Source organism: Bos grunniens, chromosome 9, assembly GCF_055505025.1.
Source record: "Bos grunniens cultivar Pamir isolate PY7600 chromosome 9, Bosgru_T2T1.0, whole genome shotgun sequence".
NCBI classification, from domain to species: Eukaryota; Metazoa; Chordata; class Mammalia; order Artiodactyla; family Bovidae; genus Bos; species Bos grunniens.
The window spans coordinates 100642797-100666584 of NC_141173.1; positions in this window are offsets into that span (position 1 = coordinate 100642797).

A 23788-nucleotide genomic window follows, 5' to 3' on the forward strand; every position below is an offset into this window, starting at 1 on the left:
GACACAGACATCTGTGTCCACGGGATATCACTGGATGGTAATATTCTTGGCTATGTCTGAACAGTGTTGTATTAGCAATAGAGACAGAACAGAGATTAACCCTACATGGGCTTGTCTGCATGTTTTTGAAGACTTTTTTGAGTGGCCTTTTATTGTCAAATGAGAGAATGATGTATGCAATAGAACGCTAAAATTGAAAGACATCTGACTTAGTTTCAGCAAACAAAAGGAAAATAAACGGATATCGGATATGACTGCATTGCAACATAATTAAACATAAGGAATTAGGTCATTTGTGGAGAATTTGAAAAAGAGGAGCCCCAACTAGTCTCTTCTTTGTTTAAACTTTTGACTCTAACTTACCATAAATGAGTATTTTCGGAGTTGGAGAAACCAGAAAAGAAGGCTCTGATTGCATAGAACTTCTTTTCTTCTTTCCTTCTTTCATAAATTGTTGTATTATAGAAACCATTCAAATATAGTACTGAAAATTGGATAATAAGACAAGCAAGAATGGCAAAGTGAATATTATATTTCTACCGTGAAAAGATCACCACTATCTGTGCCTTGATATTCATATCATATTACATATATTCTTCCCCATATGTCTGCAATTTTTAGTTTATGTAAGATCATATTGCATATTATATTTTGTACCTCTTTTCAGTCACTCTCCAGCTTTCCATTTTGATACACTTATTTCATTTAAAGTCTACACCATGTTCAAATGTCTTCATTTACCGCAGAAATGCCTTTTATATCCGGTTTGTTCAAACACTGTTGCACTGGAGCCCACATGTTTTCTAGGGGTGAAATCTGTGTCAGCAGTTCCATCCTGTGTATGCTATTGTTGTTTTCCAGTTGCTCAGTCACGTCGAACTTTTTGCAACCCCATGGACTGCAGCATGCCAGACTTTCCTGTCCTTCACTATCTCCCAGAACGCGCTCAGACTCGTGTCCAGGGGTTTGATGATGTGGTCCAACCGTCTCATCCTCTGTCACCCCCTTCACCTCCTGCCCTCAATCTTTCCCAGCACCAGGGGGAAAGATGAACTTTCCAATGAACTGGCTCTTCCCATCAGGTGGCGAAAGTATTGAAGCTTACATTATGTATATGTATAATATATATTATATGTATCAGATCAGATCAGTTCAGTCGCTCAGTCGTGTCTGACTCTTTGCGACCCTATGAATCTCAGCACGCCAGGCCTCCCTGTCCATCACCAACTCCCAGACTTCACTCAGACTCACGTCCATCGAGTCAGTGATGCATTCCAGCCATCTCATCCTCTGTCGTACCCTTCTCCTCCTGCCCCCAATCCCTCCCAGCATCAGAGTCTTTTCCAATGAGTCAACTCTTCGCATGAGGTGGCCAAAGTACTGGAGTTTCAGCTTTAGCATCATTTGTTCCAAAGAAATCCCAGGGCTGATCTCCTTCAGAATGGACTGGTTGGATTTCCTTGCAGTCCAAGGGACTCTCAAGAGTCTTCTCTAACATCACAGTTCAAAAGCATCAATTCTTCAGCACTCAGCCTTCTTCACAGTCCAACTCTCACATCCATACGTGACCACAGGAAAAACCATAGCCTTGACTAGACGAACCTTTGTTGGCAAAGTAATGTCTCTGCTTTTCAATATGCTATCTAGGTTGGTCATAACTTTCCTTCCAAGGAGTAAGCGTCTTTTAATTTCATGGCTGCAGTCACCATCTGCAGTGATTTTGGAGCCCCCAAAAATAAAGTCTGACACTGTTTCCACTGTTTCCCCGTCTATTTGCCATGAAGTGATGGGACTGGATGCCATAGTCTTCCTTTTCTGAATGTTGAGCTTTAAGCCAATTTTTCACTCTCCACTTTCACTTTCATCAAGAGGCTTTTTAGTTCCTCTTCACTTTCTGCCATAAGGGTGGTGTCATCTGCATATCTGAGGTTATTGATATTTCTCCCAGCAATCTTGATTCCAGCTTGTGCTTCTTCCAGCCCAGCGTTTCTCATGATGTACTCTGCATATAAGTTAAATAAGCAGGGTGACAATATACAGCCTTGACGAACTCCTTTTCCTATTTGGAACCAGTCTGTTGTTCCATGTCCAGTTCTAACTGATGCTTCCTGACCTGCATACAAATTTCTCTAGAGGCAGATAAGGTGGTTGGTACTCTCATCTGTTTCAGAATTTTCCACAGTTTATTGTGATCCACACAGTCAAAGGCTTTAGCATAGTCAATAAAGCAGAAATAGATGTTTTTCTGGAACTCTCTTGCTTTTTCGATGATCCAGTGGATGTTGGCAATTTGATCTCTGGTTATTCTGCCTTTTCTAAAACCAGCTTGAACATCAGGAAGTTCACAGTTCACATATTGCTGAAGCCTGGCTTGGATAATTTTGACCATTATTTTACCAGTGTGTGAGATGAGTGCAATTGTGCGGTAGTTTGAGCATTCTTTGGCATTGCCTTTCTTTGGGATTGGAATGAAAACTGCCCTTTTCCAGTCCTGTGGCCACTGCTGAGTTTTCCAAATTTGCTGGCATATTGAGTGCAGCACTTTCACAGCATCATCTTTCAGGATTTGAGATAGCTCAACTGGAATTCCATCACCTCCACTAGCTTTGTTCATAGTGATGCTTTCTAAGGCCCACTTGACTTCACATTCCAGGATGTCTGGCTCTAAGTCAATGATCACACCATCATGATTATCTGGGTCATGAAAATCTTTTTTGTACAGTTCTTCTGTGTATTCTTGCCATCTTTCCTTAATATCTTCTGCTTCTGTTAGGTCCATACCATTTCTGTCCTTTATCAAGCCCATCTTTTCATGAAATGTTCCCTTGGTATCTCTGATTTTCTTGACGAGAGCTCTAGTCTTTCCCATTCTGTTGTTTTCCTCTATTTCTTTGCATTGATCGCTGAGGAAGGCTTTCTTATCTCTTCTTTCTATTCTTTGGAACTCTGCATTCAGATGTTTATATCTTTCCTTTTCTCCTTTGCTTTTCGCTTCTCTTCTTTTCACAGCTACTTATAAGGCCTCCCCAGACAGCCATTTTGCTTTTTTGCATTTCTTTTCCATGGGGATGGTCTTGATCCCTGTCTCCTGTACAATGTCACGAACCTCATTCCATAGTTCATCAGGCACTCTATCAGATCTAGGCCCTTAAATCTATTTCTCACTTCCACTGTATAATCATAAGAGATTTGATTTAGGTCATACCTGTATGGTCTAGTGGTTTTCCCTACTTTTTTCAATTTAAGTCTGAATTTGGCAATAAGGAGTTCATGATCTGAGCCACAGTCAGCTCCTGGTCTTGTTTTTGTTGACTGTATAGAGCTTCTCCATCCTTGGCTGCAAAGAATATAATCAATCTGATTTCTGTATTGACCATCTGGTGATGTCCATGTATAGAGTCTTCTCTTGTGTTTTTGGAAGAGGGTGTTTGCTATGACCAGTGCATTTTCTTGGCAAAACTCTATTAGTCTTTGCCCTGCTTCATTCCGTATTCCAAGGTCAAATTTGCCTGTTACTCCAGGTGTTTCTTGACTTCCTACTTTTGCATTCCAGTCCCCTATAATGAAAAGGACATCTTTTTTGGGTGTTAGTTCTAAAAGGTGTTGTAGGTCTCCATAGAACTGTTCAACTTCAGCTTCTTCAGCATTACTGGTTGGGGCATAGACTTGGATTACTGTGATACTGAATGGTTTGCCTTGGAAACGAACAGAGATCATTCTGTCGTTTTTGAGATTGCATCCAAGTACTGCATTTCGGACTCTTTTGTTGACCATGATGGCTACTCCATTTCTTCTGAGGGATTCCTGCCCGCAGTAGTAGATATAATGGTCATCTGAGTTAAATTCACCCATTCCAGTCCATTTCAGTTCGCTGATTCCTAGAATGTCGACATTCAGTCTTGCCATCTCTTGTTTGACCACTTCCAATTTTCCTTGATTCATGGACCTGACATTCCAGGTTCCTGTGCAATATTGCTCTTTACAGCATCGGACCTTGCTTCTATCACCAGTCACATCCACAGCTGGGTATTCTTTTTGCTTTGCCTCCATCCTTTCATTCTTTCTGGAGTTATTTCTCCACTGATCTCCAGTAGCATATTGGGCACCTACTGACCTGGGGAGTTTCTCTTTCAGTATCCTATCATTTTGCCTTTTCATACTGTTCATGGGGTTCTCAAGGCAAGAATACTGAAGTGGTTTGCCATTTCCTTCTCCAGTAAACCACATTCTGTATATATATACACACACACACACACACACACATATATATATATATAATTGGATTATTTATACAATTTACATTGTAATAATGGGATTATAATATAAAATATTACAAGTTAGTAGTATATATATTACTAACTTGTCAAAGAGTATAGGCCTTCTGTATAATCTGGTAAAAGAATTTCTTTTGATGGAGTTATTTAAGTGTTGTGTCGCAATCTCTCTCTTCTTATGACATAGGGAAAAATGTGATTTCCTCTTTCCTTTACCTTGAGCCTGGAGAGGGCCAGTCCAGGGTCAATATGCATTTCTTGGAGTTTGTGGGAGCAGTGAAACGGCATCTGAATTATGCTTGGGAATATTCCAAAGTATGAGACTAACCAACTAGCTGCCTGGCAACTGCAGAGGAAAGATGGCAGAAGTGAGTGCAGTCTGCATTGTTTCCAGTGGTGGCCTAAAGGTCGAACTTGTCTCCACAGCAGCTGCAGAACCTAAGATGCGATTGGGAGGCATCAGTGCACTGACGGGAGGGTTAGTCATAGGAGACGCAGTGTCCACGCCACGGGAAGGTTGGTTGCATGTTTCCAGTAGATTTCTGAGGAGTCAACATCAAATGTTCACTTACAGCACATCATAACATTACAGTCAGGTAATATTCTCTGTACTTCACACGTCCTTTCCACCCCAGTCCTGGTGGGAATGGCCAAGGTTTGACAGAGGGAGGGAGCTGGACTTTCACGTTCACCTCTGCAGAGTTTCTGTCTGAATGAAACCAGCCTGACACGGCAAGAAGGAAGCTATGGTAATAATGCAATTTGGAGTTTTCATTATTATAGATTAATTACAGGAATCATACAGCTTGTGTGACTTCAATTCTGAGAATGATTTGTTATCTAGCGGGTGACCAGAATTGCAATTGGACCTACGTGAGATTACTTCATCATGAAGGTTTAAAGGGCTGGTGAGAGAAATTAAAAGTTTTCTTGTGGTTGTCCCCAACTACATACATCCCACTTGTTCAAAGCCCTACTTATGGGCAAATAGTGGCTTCATTCTTAGAAAAATAATGAGAAAATTGGATGTGTTCCATTAGATCTCTTGGCATTTTATATGGGTGTATCCCCTTGTGGTAAATGTCTCCTTGGAGAGTGAGGTTCTTAACTGAAACTATTAATTTTTATTGTCATGATGCAAGCTGATATTTGTACAGCACTTGACAGTTTATAAGGCAGCCTCATATTCATTACATTTACTATGACACTTTTACTGACTATGTGCTCTCCCACTTTCCTGAGTTACAGCTCTACTGAACAGAATTCTCATTGTTTTCAATGAACCTCGTTATGTTGCCTTCAAAGTAATATGATTGTGTCTCTGTTGTTTAGTCACCAAGCCGTGTTCAACACTTTTGCGACCCCATGGACTGTAGCCCGCCAGGCTCCTCTGTCCATGGGATTTCCCAGGCAAGAATACTGGAGTGGCTTGCTATTTCCTACTCCAGGGGATCATCCTTATCCAGGATAGAACCTGTGTTTCTTCCGTCTCCTGCATTGGCAAGCGGATTCTTTACCACTGAGCCACCTGGGAAGCCCTATGATTGTATAGTGTTTCCAAAATTAGAGCCAAGTCATCACATATTTTTAAGGAGCAAAAAAGAGGCCATCAGATCCTAGAATATTTCTCATGTGTATTTGGAAATCAGACTATCCCATGAGACAGAGGTCTTTTGGTCATTAACAAAGGGGGGAAAATCACTAGAATAAAAGAAAAAAAATGAAACAGACAAATATCCAAAGCTTTCCTAGACCATAAGACATTTTCTTAGGGAAACATTCAGCTTCTTCTAGTCTGTTCAGCAGACCACACAAGCAGCACACTGAAAATGAAGATAAATGAAATGAAGAAAGAAGGGGAATTGATAATTAGCAGATTTCAATAAGAAATATAGGCAGGAGGAGAAGGGGATGACAGGGGGCAGGAGGGGGCAGGAGGAGAGGAGAAGAGGATGAAATGGTTGAATGGCGTCACTGAAGCAGTGAACATGAGTTTGACTAGGCTCTGGGACTTGGTGATGGACATGGAAGCCTGGCATGCTGCAGTCCATGGGGTCGCAAAGACTCAGACATGACTGAGTGACTGAACTGAGCTGAATATTCATAGAATGGCAGTTCACATTAGACATTAAAAATTATGACATGATAAGAATTCTATAAGAAGTAAAGCAACACTCAAAAATTCTATCTTTAAAAAATGACAAAAGAAACACTATTGTCAGTGTTAGTGACAGCTTTCCTCTATTTCTTTGCACTGATCACTGAGGAAGGCTTTCTTATCTCTCCTTGCTATTCTTTGAACTCTGCATTCAGATAAAAATATCTTTCTTTTTCTCCTTTGTCTTTCGCTTCTCTTCTTTTCTCAGCTTTTTGTAAGGCCTCCTCAGACAAACATTTTGCCTGTTTGCATTTCTTTTCCTTGGTAATGGTTTGGATCACAGCCTCCTGGACAATGTTACAAATCTCCATTCATAGTTCTTCAGGCATCTGAAAAGATACATCCATCTGAATGCAGAGATCCAAAGAATTGCGATGAGAGACAAGAAAGCCTTCCTAAGCAATCAATTCAGAGAAATAGAGGAAAACAATAGAATGGGAAAAACTAAAGATCTCTTCAGGAAAATTAAAGATACCAAGAGAATGTTTCATGCAAAGATGGGTACAATAAAGGACAGAAATGGTATGAACCTAAAAGGAGCAGAAGATATTAAGAATAGGTGGCAAGAATATGCAGAAGAACTATACAAAAAAGATCTTCATGACCCAGATAACCATGAGAGTGTGATCACTTCCATAGGGTCAGACATCCTGGAATGTAAAGTCAAGTGGGCCTGAGGAAGCATCACAATGAACAAAGCTAATGAAAGTGATGGGATTCCAATGAGCTATTTCAAATCCTAAAATATGATGCTGTTAAAATGCTGCAGTCGATATGCCAGCAAATTTGGAAAACACAGCAGTGGCCACAGGACTGGAAAAGGTCAGTTTTCATTCCAATCCCAAAGAAAAGCAATGCCAAAGAAAGTTCAAACTACTGCACAATTGCATTCATCTCACACACTAGCAAAGTAATGCTCAAAATTCTCCAAGCTAGGCTTCAACAGTACATGTACTAAGAACTTCCAGATGTTCAAGCTGGATTTAGAAAAGGCAGAAGAACCAGAGATCAAATTGCCAACATCCATTGGATCATAGAAAAAGCAAGATAATTCCAGGAAATCATCTATTTCTGCTTCATTGATGATGCCAAAGCCTTTGACTGTGTGAATCAGAACAAATTGTGGAAAATTCTTCAAGAGATGGGAATACCAGGCCACCTTACCTGCTTCCTGAGAAAGCTATATGTGGATCAAGAAGCAACAGTTAGAACAGGACACGGAACAACAGACTGGTTCAAAATTAGGAAAGGGGTATATCAAGGCTATATACTGTCACCCTGCTTATTTAACCTAAAGGCAGAGTACATGATGATAAATGCTGGACTGGATGAAGCACAAGCTAGACTCAAGTTTTCTGGGAGAAATATCAATAACCTCAGATAGGCAGATGACACCACCCTTAAGACAGAAAGCAAAGAAGAACCAAAGAGCCTCTTGATGAAAGTGAAAGAGGAGAGTGAAAAAGTTGGCTTGAAACTCAACATTCAGAAAACTAAGATCATGGCATCTGGTCCCATCACTTCATGGCAAATAGATGGGGAAACAATGGAATGACTGAGAGACTTTATTTTGGGGGGCTCCAAAATCACTGCAGATGGTGACTGCAGTCATGAAATTAAAAGACACTTGCTCCTTGGAAGAAAAGCTATGACCAACTTAGCATATTAAAAAGCAGAGACATTACTTTGCCAACAAAGGTCTGTTTAGTCAAAGCTATGGTTTTTCCAGTAGTCATGCATGGATGTGAGAGATGCATGGATTGGACTATAAAGAAAGCTGAGTGCCAAAGAATTGATACTTTTGAACTCTGGTATTGTAGAAGACTCTTGAGAGTCACTTGGACAGCAAGGGGATCCATCCTAAAGGAAATCAGTCTTGAATATTCATGGGAAGGACTGATGCTGAAACTGAAATTCCAATACTTTGGCCACCTGATGGGAAGAATTGACTCATTGGAAAAGACCCTGATGCTGGGAAAGATTGATGGCGGGAGGAGAAGGGGACAACAGAGGGTGAGATGGTTGGATGGCATCACTGAGTCAATGGACATGAGTTAGAGTAAATTCTGGGAGTTGGTGATGGACAGGGAAGCCTGGCATGCTGCAGTGCATGGGGTCACAAAGAGTTGGACATGACTGAGCGACTGAACTGACTGAACTTAGTTTAAGAAAAAGGACTCCATTCTCTCTCTCGACAAAGATACTAGATAGAAAGTGGAGAGTGTGCAGTGGTATTTTCGCCTCAGAATGTTAGATATTTCAAAAGAGGAAGTATAACTTTTTTCATTGCAACAGAAAAAAATTCACTTCAGATAAGTGGTCTTTAGCAACTCAATTGGGAGAGGCATAAGGCAAGAGCTATTGTGAAATACCATGTTTTTATTTGAAGACTGTCTGTACCCATTAGAAGCTAATAGATACAACAAAGTTAGCTCTATAGAGGATTTGAAAAACCTCTCTATTCAGTATCTGTTAGAAGAGTGGCAGGTGCTTCAGCCAACAATGGCTGGTTTGAAGGGGTCAGCAGTAGAAAGCCCTTCCAGAGGCTTGGTGCTTATTGAAGCTAAGAGAGCACGTAAGTGTTCGGTTCCTCTTCAGTATTTATTTTTTAAAAGATGCCTATGATTGACCAGAGTTTCTTGCACTCATATTTCAGTCCCTTAGTCTCAGGTGTCAAATCACGTAATGCTCACCTACAAATATCTCTTCAAGAAGTCAAGGCTGTTTTCCATGTAGGTATTTGACAGAGATTTCAGAAATACACGGACAGTTCCCATCATCACTACATGTACACTGTAACTGAACACTGGATGGATAATAGAAGGATTTTGGGTACCTAAGAGTACATTTGTATCCATGTATCTGGCACTAAACTAGGCACTGAGCAGAAGACGGGGGAAGGGATACTTAGAAAGTTTGGGATGGACATGTACACACTGTCATATTTAGAATGGATAACCAGCAAGGACCTGCTGTGCAGCACAGGGAAGTCTGCTCAATGTTATGTGTCGACCTTGCTGGGAGGGGGGTTTGAGGGAGAATGAATATCTGTGTATGTATGGTTGAGTCCCTTTGCTGTTCACCTGAAGCTGCCACAACCCTGTTTGTTAATTGTCTATACCCTGATACAAAATAAGAAAAAAATTAAAAATATCTCATGTCTTTAGCGGAGAAGGCAATGGCACCCCACTCCAGTATTCTTGTCTGGAAAATCCCATGGACAGAGGAGCCTGGTAGGCTGTGGTCCATGTGGTCACTAAGAGTCAGACACAACTGAGCGACTTCACTTTCACTTTTCACTTTCATGCATTGGAGAAGGAGATGGCAACCCACTCCAGTGTTCTTGCCTGGAGAATCCCAGGGACAGGGGAGCCTGGTGAGCTGCTGTCTATGGCGTCACACAGGGTCGGACACAACTGAAGCGACTTAGCAGCATGTCTTTAGATCTTTACAAATTTATATCAATCCAACAGCTACCAAAATTTTAAAAATCTAGATTACCTTTAAATTTTGTATCTAAGCTTCAGGTAATGATTTTATTATTTCACAATGCCAACACTTCTAAACAAAAAGATGTTAACAATAGGAAATAATGGATTTCTTGTCTCTGGTCTCAGTCATGCAATAGAGAAACTATGACAAACTATGAAGATATTCTCTATTTTCCAGTCTTTTGTGAAATATCAGTTCACTGAAATGATGTGTATGACAGATTGCATTTTCCAAAAATCTTTGTAAAAATCCGCTGCATGTGTATCTAGAATTTTGCACTTCCTGAACAAAAGATGAGGTGTATTTCCTTCCCCTTGAAAGTGGGCTGAGCACTGTGATTGCCTTGAACGTTGGAGGACCCCAGAATCGACACTAAGTGACCTTTGAGGCCAGGTCGTGAAAGCACCATGCCCCTGGCTCTCTTAGGATGTTGACCTTGGAAATCCAGCAACCATGCTTGAGGAAGCTTGAAGAATCCATGGGGAGACAAGGTGAAAATATGAAAACAAATTAAATGCTCCCCAAAGTTTTAGAGCATGTATTGACGGGGTTAAAATAAAATAAAATGGAGAGGAGGCTTGACAGTCTTCCAAGGAGACAAAACCATTTAAACCACATGAGCAAAAATAAATCTACATATTTCATGAGCATAAACTAACTTAACTTATGTCATTTCTTGTAAATGCCTCTGGTAATCATACAGGAAAGTTAATTCGTCTTTCTAAAATGCAGTAAGAATCATTTTTGAACAGTTCCCTGCTGTCTGGAAGCTGTACTGTAATACCAATCCCTACAAATGTTGAACAACACCTTCCTTTTACTTTACAAGCCATCTTGTAATGTCACGCCCTTCGTATCATGAGCTTCCTATCAGTTTTGGATTTGAAAACTCCCAGGTTGCAAATTTTCCTATGGGCACAGTAAACTCTTGCTAATTACTGTTTTATCCACCAGGTGGTTTAATTTGGGATTTTGACAATAGATAGAAATAGAGACAGGTTATGCAGAAATCTTCACATACAGATCTTCAGATTCCACAAGGAAAAAATTTGGTCCAAGAAACAAAATTGCTTTTCTCTTCTTTTCTTTACCATTTTAAATTCAGTGTAAAATTCCTGCTGTATAAATTAAAACACTTGTACAGACATGACTTTTTAATAATAATCTAATTTTATACACACCCAACATTTTTCTCTTAAATTGTTTCTTCCTCTCTTCTACCACCTAACCTTAACAACATTTGCGTCTGAACTCTCCAAACCCTGCATCTGTGTCTATGAGAATACAAATTACTACGAAATAGAAGAATGTATTTATATAACATAGCTCTAATCTATATATCTCTGTTTCTATTTTTATATGAAAAGGTGAAAGTTTTAGTTGCTCCGTGGTATCTGACTCCATACTGCTCCATGGACTGTTCACCAGGCTTCTCTGTCCACGGAATTCTCCAGGCAAGATACTGGAGTGGGTTGCCATCCCCTTCTCCAGGGGATCTTCTTGACCCAGGAATGGAACAGGTTTTCTGCACTGCAGGTGGATTCAATAGGTCTAGAAAGATAGATAGATAGATAGACAGATAGATACCATAAAATGGAACAGTATATAATGATTTAAAATGTTGAGAAAATTCTGCATTTGTTTCCCAGAAAACGGTGGCTCTGTGGTACATATTTTCAAGATAAAAAAAGGCTATAAAACAGGATATCTAATATGCTTTTTGTAAATGATAGATAGGCAGATTGGAGTATATGTAGATATTTAAATATCTTAATAGATGCATATGAAAATCTGGAATAAGAGACATCAAACTATCAGCAATAGTTCTAAGTGGTATTGTAACAAATGATTTTATTTGTATTTCTCTTATCTTTGTTTTCTAACTTCTCTTCCAAGTAGCAACTCTTATTAAAAATATTCTAAAATTATACAACCCAAGATTTATTTAAAATGCTTCAAACATTTTCTTTGCTCATTCTTTTGCCCAATTCTGTGTCCCTGATGCTGCAAAGTTAGAAGTGCAGCCCTCTTACTTTGTGTAAGTGTAACTTACAGTGTAACTGGATTCCAGTAATACGCTTTAAAAATGTGCTTCTCTCAAATGTCTATAAATACTTCTCACAGGAGGCAGAGAGGGGAGAGTGGAAACCTCTTCTTGGCTAAACTGAAAAGGGACTATAGATTCCTTCCTGCCTGGAAAATGTCCCCCTCTGCCCCTGACTCAGGAGGTCTCTATTTGTATTTCCCGAGTGACGGTTATCAGTGATGGCGCAATAGCAATGGCTGTCGTTCAGTCCATACACTTTAAATTTAATGGGGATTTTTTAAAAAAAATCTGATGCTCGCTCCAAGGTTTGTTGTGTAACTGCTACGTTTACTGATTTTGATGTGTAAATATGTGTGATTTACTTATCTCCTGAAATAGTTACTTTCTAATATTATATTTTCTAAAGAAAACTGCAGAAGGATACAAAAAATGAACTGTGAAGTCTTCCTCTGCTTTTAGTGGGACCACCATTTAGTATCAAAGACTTCCCATGGATATTTCTCAACCTCAAGTGGGATAATCCATGGAAGATACAACTTCTGTTGTGCCCTTTACCCTAGAGTCCTCTCCTCTGTTACGCAGAAGTTATACACATAGGAAAAATGTGCTTTCCTCCCAAGACTTGTGATGGATATCTCCAAGGTTGATGCCATTTTAAGGAACAGATTTTTAAAGGGCAGGAATTTAATTAAACGTGTTCTGGAACAAAATGGGGCACCTTTTTTTTCTGTTTCACTGGATTTATGGGGTCTATAGAAAGTCAATCAGTTGCCATCTCAAAAAGCCAGTGGGTCTTGTGTTCTCACTGGATGTAACTTTTTAGAATTTCCTTATGAATAAGATTACAATACCCATTAGTTACTAGAGAACATTTGTTATGTCAGCACGGAGAAGATGTATTAAAACTGACACAGAATGAAGAATTTAAATGGAAAAACAGTAATTTTTAAATTTCCTTTTTCATAGAAATATCTATGGGATTAAAACATAATGAAAATCATACTTAATTTACATTTTGCTTACATCTATTTGTTTCATTTAGCAAAACCATAACACAGACATTTTATCTAAAATGTATAAACACATTTTTTCCTATATGATGAGTGAACAAAATCATAAACAGAGCTCGTGCTATTTAAAATTACTGGTTCAATATTTAAATTTTGAAATGGGAGTTCAAGAACTGCCAGGGCTTCTGGTCAAGAAATACTAATTTAAAGAGGAAAATAAATACCTCACATTCCAAGAAATGTTTACTTTGCAGGCTTGACACTTTTTATTTCTTTAAACGTATTTATTTGATTTTTGGCCACACAGGGCAGCTTGCAGGATCCTAGTTCCCTGTTGTTGTTCAGTCACACAGCCGTGTCTGACTCTTTGTGACCCCATGGACTGCAGCACGCCAAGCTTCCCTGTCCACCATCTCTCAGAACTTGCTCAAACTCATGTCCATTGAGTCAGTGATGCCATCCAACCGTCTAACCCTCTGTCATCCCCTTCTCCTCCTGCCTTCAATCCTTCCCAGAATCAGGGTCTTTTCTAATGAGTTGGCTCTTCACATCAGGTGGCCAAAGTATTAGAGTTTCAGCCTCAGCATCAGATGTTCCAATGAATATTCAGAATTGATTTCCTTTAGGATTGACTGCTTTGATCTCCTTGCAGTCCCAGGGACTCTCAAACGTCTTCTCCAACATCACAGCTCAAAAGCATCAGTTCTTTGCCATTCAGCCTTCTTTATGGTCCAACTCTCACATCCATACATGACTACTGGAAAAATCATAGCTTTGACTAGTTGAACCTCTGTCTTTGTTTTTTGATACACTGTCTAGGTTTGTCATAACTTTCCTTCCAAGGAGCAAGTGTCTTTTAATTTCATGGCTGCAGTCACCATCTGCAGTGATTTTGGAGACCAAAAAATAAAGCCTGTCACTGCTTCCATTGTTTCCCCATCTACTTGCCATAATGCGATGGGACTGGATGCCATGATCTTAGTTTCTGAATGTTGAGTTTTAAGCCAGCCTTTTTAATCCCTGGGTTGCTCTAGTATTCTTGCCTGTGAAATTCTATAGCCAGAGGAACTTGGTGGGTTATAGTCCTTTGGGTCACAAAGAGTCAGACATGAGTGAGTGGCTGAATACACACGACCAAGCCTAAGTATTTTATTAAAATAAAGTTTTTTTCTAAAAGTACTTGAGGAAACTTTTATTTCTGGAAATATAGTGAAGAAAACATATTGGTTCATAACAGCTAAACATACAAAATTAAAGAAAAAAAAACTTTAAAATACAGATCTGAATTGATACAAATCCCCAGAGAAGACTTGTTGTAGATACTTGAATTATTAAATAGAAAATATCTAATAAATATTTAAATATTCAGAAAGGAATAAGAAGGGAATAAAAATAGAATAAAAAATAAAATACTCTCCTAAGTGAGCAGGTGTATTTATTTGATAATGAAATAAATACAGCTCTTCAGAATAAATTGCACATGTATGCATACTACCTTAAATCAGAAACTCAGTGGAGAGACTAAATAACATTTTAGACAAATCAGAAGAAAGACGATGTACTAGGCTGAAGATGTACTAGGCTCCAATACTTTGGCCACCTGATGTGAAGAGCTGACTCATTTGAAAAGACCCTGATGCTGGGAAAAGATTGAAGGCAGAAGGAGAAGGGGATGACAGAGGGTGAGATGGTTGGATGGCATCACCGACTCAATGGACATGAGTCTGAGTAAACTCTGGGAGTTGGTGATGGACAGGGAGGCCTGCCATGCTGCGGTCCATGGGGTCGCAAAGAGCTGGACACAACTGAGCGACTCTGAACTGAACTGAACTAGTAAGTAGTGAGTCTGAATAAGTCCTTTATAAGAAAGAAAGATGAGGCATAAAAAGATTTTAGTGACATAGAAGAATGTGATTAAATATATGTCTTATTCAAGATCTAGGAAAAAAGAGATAATAAGAGAAGGGCTGAACAAAACGATGAGACACAGGCTGAGCATTTTTAATATGATAAAAGACAAAAGGTTCAAGATGTGCACCTAAAGCTATCATAATCAAACAGTGAATCCCCAACACTAAAAAAGATCTTAAGAATAAAGAAAAAATAAATTGTCTGCCAAAAGCCGGCCATGGGACTGATGGTGACACAGAGACAGTAGCAACAGGAGCCAGAAAGAGCAGCTCTGCACCCTTCAGTGTGATGGCAGTGAGCAGACCTCAACTCGGAATCCAAATTTAGCAAATCTAACTTTCAAGAGTGAAAAATAATTTCAATGTCAAGCAAAAATCTAAAAAAATTATACTTACCCCTTTCTGATAAAATTCTAAAGGATATGTTTTAAGAGGAGGAAAACTATCCCAGAGAAAGGTCTGAGGCATAATAAAGAATTTTGGTCCAAGAAATATGAAGATAAGTATATTATTTGTAAAACAACAAGAATGCCGTGTGTGTGTGTGTGTGTGTGTGTGCTTGGCTGCATGTGTACCACCCGGCTACATCATTTTAAACATTTTAAACATTAAACATCATTTTAAAATTTCAGGCTAAACTCACTCATTTATGAGCATGAATACCAAAGTCTTTACAATATTTTAATAAATAAAATCTAATAAGGTATTAAAAAGATAATGCATTTTGACCAAGGTGTGTGAATTTTAGGAAAAATAGGTTGATTCAGTATTAAAAAAATAATCAAATATATCATATTAATGCAGAAAAAAACAGTGGATATTTTAAAATATCCACTAATGATTTAAAACAAGACAAAAAAAAAAAAAAACAATAGTTTAGAAATAGAAGAAAAATTTTATCCCTGTGTAAATCTGTCTTGCAACTACATCTTAGTTAATGGTAAAATATTAAACATATTTCCATATAACCAGGGACAAAACATTACCTCCAATTACTGCATCTATTCAACACACTTCAGGAAATTCCAGTAGGACAATAACAAGGAAAAAGAATTAATAGTTTAAGTTTTGCAAAATAAGAGGTGGTTACTAAGATTACATCAGCACTGTTAAGTAGTAGTATAATACAGGCCACATACATAATTTAAAATTTCCTAGTAGTCACATTTTTTAAAGATATGCAAATTACGACATTACAGTATTTATGCAGAGATGGAGACATAAAGCAGAAGTAAATCAGAAACAGTTCAGAAACAGGTCCATACTTATATGGAGATTGGCTGCATGTTAGAGAGTTCCTTGGACAGTAAGGAGATCAAACCAGTCAATCCTAAAGGAAATTAACCCTGAATAAGGACTGATGAGGAAGCTGAAGCTTCAATACTTTGGCCACATGATGCAGTCGACTTACTGGACAAGACTCTGGGAAAGATTGAAGGCAGGAGGATAAGAAGGCAGCAGAGGATGAGATTGTTGGATGGCATCACTGATTCAATGGACATGAATTTACGTAAATTCTGGTAGATAGTGAGGGACAAAGAAGCCTGGCATGTTGCAGTCCATGAGGTCGCAAAGCTTAGCGACGAACAGCAGAGGCACTGCTGGGGCTTTCCAGGCGGCTCGGTGGTAAAGAATCTGCCGACACCGGAGATGTGGGTTGGATCCCTGGGTTGGGAAGATTCCCTGGAGAAGGAAATGGCAACCCACTCCAGTATTCCTGTCAAGGAAATCCCATGGATAGAGGGGCCTGGTGGGCTACAGCCCATGGAGTCACAAAGAATCAGGCACACTTAGGAACTAAACAAGAGTTACTCTTACACTTCAGGCAGAAAGGGGAGATATTCAATAAATAATGCTGAAAATTAATTATCTATATGGGAAAATGAAACTGTGTTCTTACCTTATGTGTTAGGCAAAAATAAATGACATGTATTAACTTAAAATTTAAAGTCAGTATTTTCTTGATGAATATACAATAAAAAATACATTTTGAAAGCACTAAATATTAAAGGAAAGATAATTCCATTGTATCACAGATACTTGTGCAATGAAAGATACCATGAGGAGAGTTAGAGAACAAGTCACAAGCTAACAGAAAATATTTACCTAACTATGACTGAAAAAAATTTTAAATCAGGAATATTTAAAGGGATTTCAATGGATCAGACAGAAAAAACAAATCACCCAGTTGAGAAAAGAGCAAATAACTTGTTGGCATCTCACAGGAGAAAAACAAATAAAGATCAAAAATATAAGTATTTGTTCAACCTTTTTAGTAATCAGAAAAATGTAAATTAAAACCACAAGAAGATAACTTTTCATGCTCACCATATTGGCAAGCTTTACTTCACATTTTTCGCTTTCTTCTTTAGAATGTCTTTCTAACTTTGGCCATTTGTTCAGCTTATTAAATTACACAAAATCCTCTACTGAAATTTTTACTGGAGTAATGGATCAAGTTGAGGAGAAATGAAATTTTTTATGATAGGCTTTATATGCAATCATATGGTATGTCTATTTAATTAGGTATTCTTAAATGAATTTCAATTGAGTCTTAAAATTTCCTTGGAAAAAGACTTGCATTAAAAAAATTATTTCAGGTTACCTTAAAATTTTTATAGCTACTATAAACCGCACCTTTCTAATTATTAATTTTTCTATTTTATTAACAGGAAACTGAATTCTAATCATCTCCCTCTCCAGGAATCACAAATATGGCAGCAGCTACATGAATGAGTTTGACAGTTTCCAAACATCTGCATCTCCATTTGCTTATTTCTGAAACCCAATCCTTCCTGAATACCCTCGAGTGTCTTCCACAGATCTCCTTAGCTTCTGAATTTTAGGGATCCTAAGTCAAGAACCCATCTCTTCAGTGGGTGTCTGCATCACTCACTGAAGTGGGGTGTATGGGCTCACATTCATTGGGAGCCCCTACCGGTGTCCGTGTGTGTGTGTGTGTGTGTGTGTGTGTGTGTGCGTGCATGCGCTCAGTTGCTAAGTTGTGTTCTCTTTGCGACCCCATGGACTGTAGCCCACCAGGCTCCTCTGTCTACGGGATTTTCCAGGTGAGAATGACTGCAGTGGGTGCCAGTTACTCCTCCAGACTTGTGTCCATATGACATCTCATCTCTCATCGTCCTCCTCAGCCATTACTCATATCCACGTGTTGGTTGGAGCCACTAACCAAGCTTTGACTCACTTTCTGAACACTTTTCTATGAGCTTCTATCCAGCAGATATCTGACATCCAAGCCATTCATGAGCAGCTGTTCTGCCTGTTCCTGTGGCTCCTGCCTCCTGTTGTTTATCTTCCAATCTATATGAAGTTGCCTTTACCTGAGGGTTCTGACAAAGCTCTTTGGATCCTGGTTTGCTCCTCACCTCCCCCTACTCATTCCGCAGTGATTTCTCCTAAGACCTAAAGGGAATTCCAGAAGGCAGAAAGGAGGGGTCTAATGCATACAGCACTTTCCTCTGTGTCTAAATACATTCCCCACCACATAGGCTTATGAATATCTTGGAAACAGTACTTCATTTAGATGGTTTTATATAACCTGACAGGGCTTCCCTGGTGGCTCAGAAGGTAAAGAATCTGTTTGCAATGCAGGAGACACGGGTTTGATCTCTGGGTTAGGAAGATCCCCTGGAGAAAGGAAAGGTTACCCACTCCAGTATTCTTGCCTGGAGAATCCCATGGACAGAGGAGCCTGGCAAACTACAGTCCCTGGGGTTGCAAATGGTCAGACACGACTTGGACTAACACACGTACACACACACATACATAAACTGACATGAATTCCGAAGCTGTCACTTATAAATAAATTCAGGGAACATGGGGATGTGGATGCTCTAGGTTGGGGATGATGACTCCTTCTCCCTGGCTAATGAATTCATAACTTAAACAGGATAATAACAGCTGCTCCATTAATGCCTGGAGCATGTACACAGTTACTGAAAAATTTAGAGCTTCTGGTAATTGCATGACATTTTAGCTTAGACCTGAGGTCTAGCCAGCACTCCTCCACCTCAAGGCTGCCCTCGAGTCATACTTGCGGGGTGAGCTCTGTCTGCAGTGCAGGGTTCAGTCCGCTCACCTGATTGCCTGAGAGGAACACAGGATGCCTCCTCTGATAAGACGGACGGAAGGTTGTCCCGTGAGGAGAAGGGCCTTCTCTCAGGTCTTTACTGTGAGAGATCTAGAAGCAAATGCGGAGCTCAGCTCAAGATTCCAGAGTGCACCTCAGAGGTCGAAGACCTCAAATTCACTGAGCATATGCCATGCCAGTTGTGAAAATACTAAAATATTTCCAAAGTTGTTCATTAGTCTCTCTAACTCAGCTCAGATGGTAAAAATTTTGCCTGAAATGCAACAGAGCCAGGTTCGATCTCTGGGTTGGGAAGATCCCCTGGAGAAGGGCATGGCAACCCACTCCAGTATTCTTGCCTGGGAAACCCCATGGACAGAGGAGCCTGGTGGGCTACAGTCCATGGGGTAACAAAGAGTTGGACACGACTGAATGACTAACACTTTTACTTTTCATTTTCCCTCCCAGATCTCCCCACGATCCAGGAAATAAGAGTGAATGTCAGGAAGGCCAGGGGCTTCGAGAACTCTGATCTGTTTTGTTCCTGACAGCAGCAGTTGCGGAGGCCTGCTCCTCTTTCTACATCCCTACCTCAAATTTCTCAGGAGGGTTATGAGACAGGTGGCTTGTAAATATGTTCTCGCCTTCAGTATGTTGTCTTTTCATTTTGTTTATGCTTTCTTTTGCTGTGCAGAGCTGTTTAGTTTTTGGTTGTAGTTTTCATAAAGAGAAAAAAAAAAGTCCTTATATACAATTTCTTATCCTGAAAATAGTCTGTCCTGGAAAGAAGTGTTAAATGCTTATTTCCCTTTATTGATTTTCCTAAATGATGAGTTCTTGCCCTGAAAACCTACACTGAACATTCTTAATGTTCAAATTGTCTCAACTTCAACTGGTTGGAGTCAAACTCTCTGTTTCTTCCCTTTGCTCTTTGGCAAGATCCCATTAATCATTCATTCTTTTCTTGTCTCTGAAGGAATATGATGTCCAGGCTCATCTGTGCTTTTCTGACAAGAAATCAGCCATTCCTTCAAACACTCCTGGCTCTCTCTGATGGAAAATGCCATCTGGAGATCAGGATCAGTGCTAGGAGTGTGTGTTGAGTTGTCGCTGCTGGTATGCCTTTTCAGCAGACAACTCATGAGTTTATATAATATTAGTTTGTCCTGCTCTGAAATGTTTACTTATTTTTTTATTTTAGATTTTTATCTATTTTTATATGATCTGAAAAATCATTGTTTCTACTAATATTGCACAATTGCATATTTGTTTCATCATAGAATAATCACTTCAAGAATGGTAATGCTAATGTTACTACAAAATGAAAACTGTTACATGAAATTTAAGATTTACAGGCGTTGTATCCACTGAACCCCTAAATATGACAGCGAGTAATAGCAAGAACAAAAATATTTTTATAAAACCACAGTTTAATGATCAAAATTTAAATTAGGTCTTTATCTGGTTTTGCGCTCTCATTAAAATTTCAGTCATATTTTAGAGCTGTTTTTTTTATGTGTGTGCTCAGTTGTTCAGTCGTGTCTGACTCTTTGTGACCTTTTGGACTGTAGCCTGTCACACACCTCTGGCCATGGGATTTTCCAGGCAAGAATACCAGAGTGGATTGGTATTTCCTCTTCTAGGGGATCCTCCCAACTCAGGGATGGAAACTGTGTCTCCTTTGTTTCCAGCATTGCAGGCAAATTCTTTACTGCTGAATCATCGGGAAATCCCAATTTTTTCATAATAGATACATTAACAAAAGCACTTGATAGAACTAACCATTCATTCTTGATAAACACTCAATGAATTAGAAATAGAAGGAACTTACTTTGCTTCATAAATGTCGTATACAAAAATTCTTATAGCTGACATTAAATTTGTTGGCAAGTCATTAAATAATTTCCCTTAGATTCTCTGGTAAAAGTGTCGAATGACATGTGTACAGGCTATTCTTTGCAGCATCTTTGTTTCTGTTATAGCAAAAGACAGAAGGAAAAATAACACAATTCTTTATAGAGAGGAAACTGTTGAGTGAAACAGTGTCAACACAGTGATGTGTTCTGTGGATATAAAAGATAATACAAAAGACCTCCTTTCTGTGTCCAATATCTGGCTGCTCTCTAGTCCTCTCAAATCATTAAATTTTTTTTTGTCCAGGTTTATAATTTTCATCTGCTGGAATATTAGTTCAACTGGAAGGCAGAAGTGGAATTTTTGCTTATTGCCAAGTATATCTTTGAATACATTAGTGAAAGTGTTATGTCAAAGGGTAAATGCCTATATAATTTTAATAGATTTGTTTTTATTTATTATACTCATCTGTTTATTCCATCAATACTTGCTTATTCCCTAAAATTCAAGCTTCAACTGAACACAGATTGTTTGTTTTTCCTTAATATGCTCTCCCCATTATTTGGCATAAAGTTGGACAGAGTAAATATTTGCTATGAAGTTGTTATTAAAAGAGTGAGGGTTCTTATTATGATAGAAAGTATATCAAAAACAGTTGCAATATTTTTGTATAAAACTCATCACAAATAATAATTTTCATATTATCAATAAGAAGTCAAAATTTTGTTTTACATTTCAATATATGGTTAGTTTTGATTTGAATTCTGTAAAAACTGTATAGTAAAGAATGGATTCATGTTTTTTTTCAGCTAATGTTTATTTTTCTGTAACATTATTCATTGAAATATTTTTCCTTTTCTCATTTAATTGACTTGGCATTTTGGAATTTCTGGGAGAAAACACAAGAAAATTTTAATGGCCTTGGGTAAGACAAATATTTTTGCTCTTCAAAAGATATTGTTACAGAAATAAAAATGCAAGCCTCAGACTGGGAGAAATATTTGCAAAACACATATCTGGTGGGGGATTTGTATCTGGAACAGATTAAGAAGTTTTATAATTTATTAATAGGAAGACAACCTGTTACAAGAAACATAATATGGCTGAACAGATTCCCCCACTTCTCTGTGGTGTACATACCCTGCATATTTCCCTCTGAGTGTAGGCAGAACCTGTGAATACAGTGGATTCCACTCTCATAATTAAGTTAATTAGCAGCTGATTTTGAGTTAATCCAAAAGGGATGTTATCCTGGGTGACCTTAGTTGCAGGAGCAGGAGGCCTGCTGGCCTGGAAGAAAGCAAACCATCTGTGTGAATGGCCTCTCGATGGGCCATAGAGCTAGATTTTGAGGTATCCTTGGGGCCCAGGGCAATCTCTGGGCGAAAGCAGCAAGAATATGGAGAGGTCAGTCCTACAGCCACAATGATCTGGATTCGGCCAAGAACCTGAATGGGCTTGGAAGAGACACTGAGCTCTAGCTGATTCCACAGTACTGAAAACACCTAGATTCGGTCTATTGCATCCATTAAGAGCCAAAGACTTGGCTAAGCCACACAGACTCCTGAGCACTGAAACCTGAGAGATAACAAACCTCTGTTGCTATAAGCCATTCAGATTGTGGTCATTTGTTATGCACAAGGAAACACTATTATACAACCTCATTTTAAAATGTGAAAAATCCCCTTTTGAATGTGAGATGTATTTACTAGTTCATTTCCAAAGAATAGAGTATGAAAAAAGGGAAGTAGTAACTTTAGCGAGAAATTTGGCTTTATTATGACCTTAAGTGATCCAAGTTACTATCCAGTATTAATTCACGTTGGTTTTATGCAGCCCTGATAGAATATGATCAGAAGGGCATTTCAATGGTATTTGTCTCTAAAGCCCACAATCCCAGCCTAGTGTTGAAGAAAATATTGGACCAAATCATAACCCACGGACATTTTATAAAATACTTGGTGTAGAATTCTTGAATTAACCCAAGACATGAAAGAAAAGAGAAACTATTACAGATCAAAAGAAACTAGGTTATATGTTGTTTAAATGAAATGTGATGTCCTGGATTTAATTTTGTTGTCATTCAGTTGCTAAATTCTGTCAAGACCCCATGGACTTTAGCACTCCAGGCTTCTCTGTTCTTCACTATCTCCTGGAGTTTGCTCAAATTTATGTCTATTGAGTCAGTGATGCTATCTAACCATCTCATCCTCTGCTGCTATCTTCTCTTCCTGCCCTTAATCTCCCCAAATCAGGGCCTTTTCCAATGAGTAACTGCATCAAGTGATCAAAGTATTATTTATAATAGCCAAAAAGAGAAACAACCCAAATGTCCAGTCATTGGTGAACATATTTTGGTATATCCACACAGTGGACCTAGAATTCAGCAATAAGAAAATCTTCCTGATGGGGGAGACTGACTGCGCGGGAAACTGGGTCTTGTCCAGATGGTCAACACTGAAATCAGATTGATTATATTCTTTGCAGCCAAAGATGGAGAAGCTCGATACAGTCAGCAAAAACAAGACTGGGAGCTGACTGTGGCTCAGATCATGAACTCCTTTTGTCAAATTCAGACTTAAATTGAAGAAAGCAGGAAAAACCACTCGACCATTCAGGTATGACCTAAATCAAATCCCTTACAATTATACGGTGGGAGTGACAAATAGATTCAAAAGATTAGATCTGATAGACAGAGTACCTGAAGAACTATGGACAGAGGTTCATGACATTGGACAGGAGACAGGGATCAAGACCATCTTCAAGAAAAACAAATGTAAAAAGACAAAATGGTTGTCTGATGAGGCCTTACAAATAGCTGAGAAAAGACAAAAAGCTAAAGGCAAAGGAGAAAAGGAAAGATATACCCATTTGAAGGCAGAAGTCCAAAGAATAGCAAGGAGAGATAAGAAAGCCTTCCTCAGCAATCAATGCAGAGAAATAGAGGAAAACAATA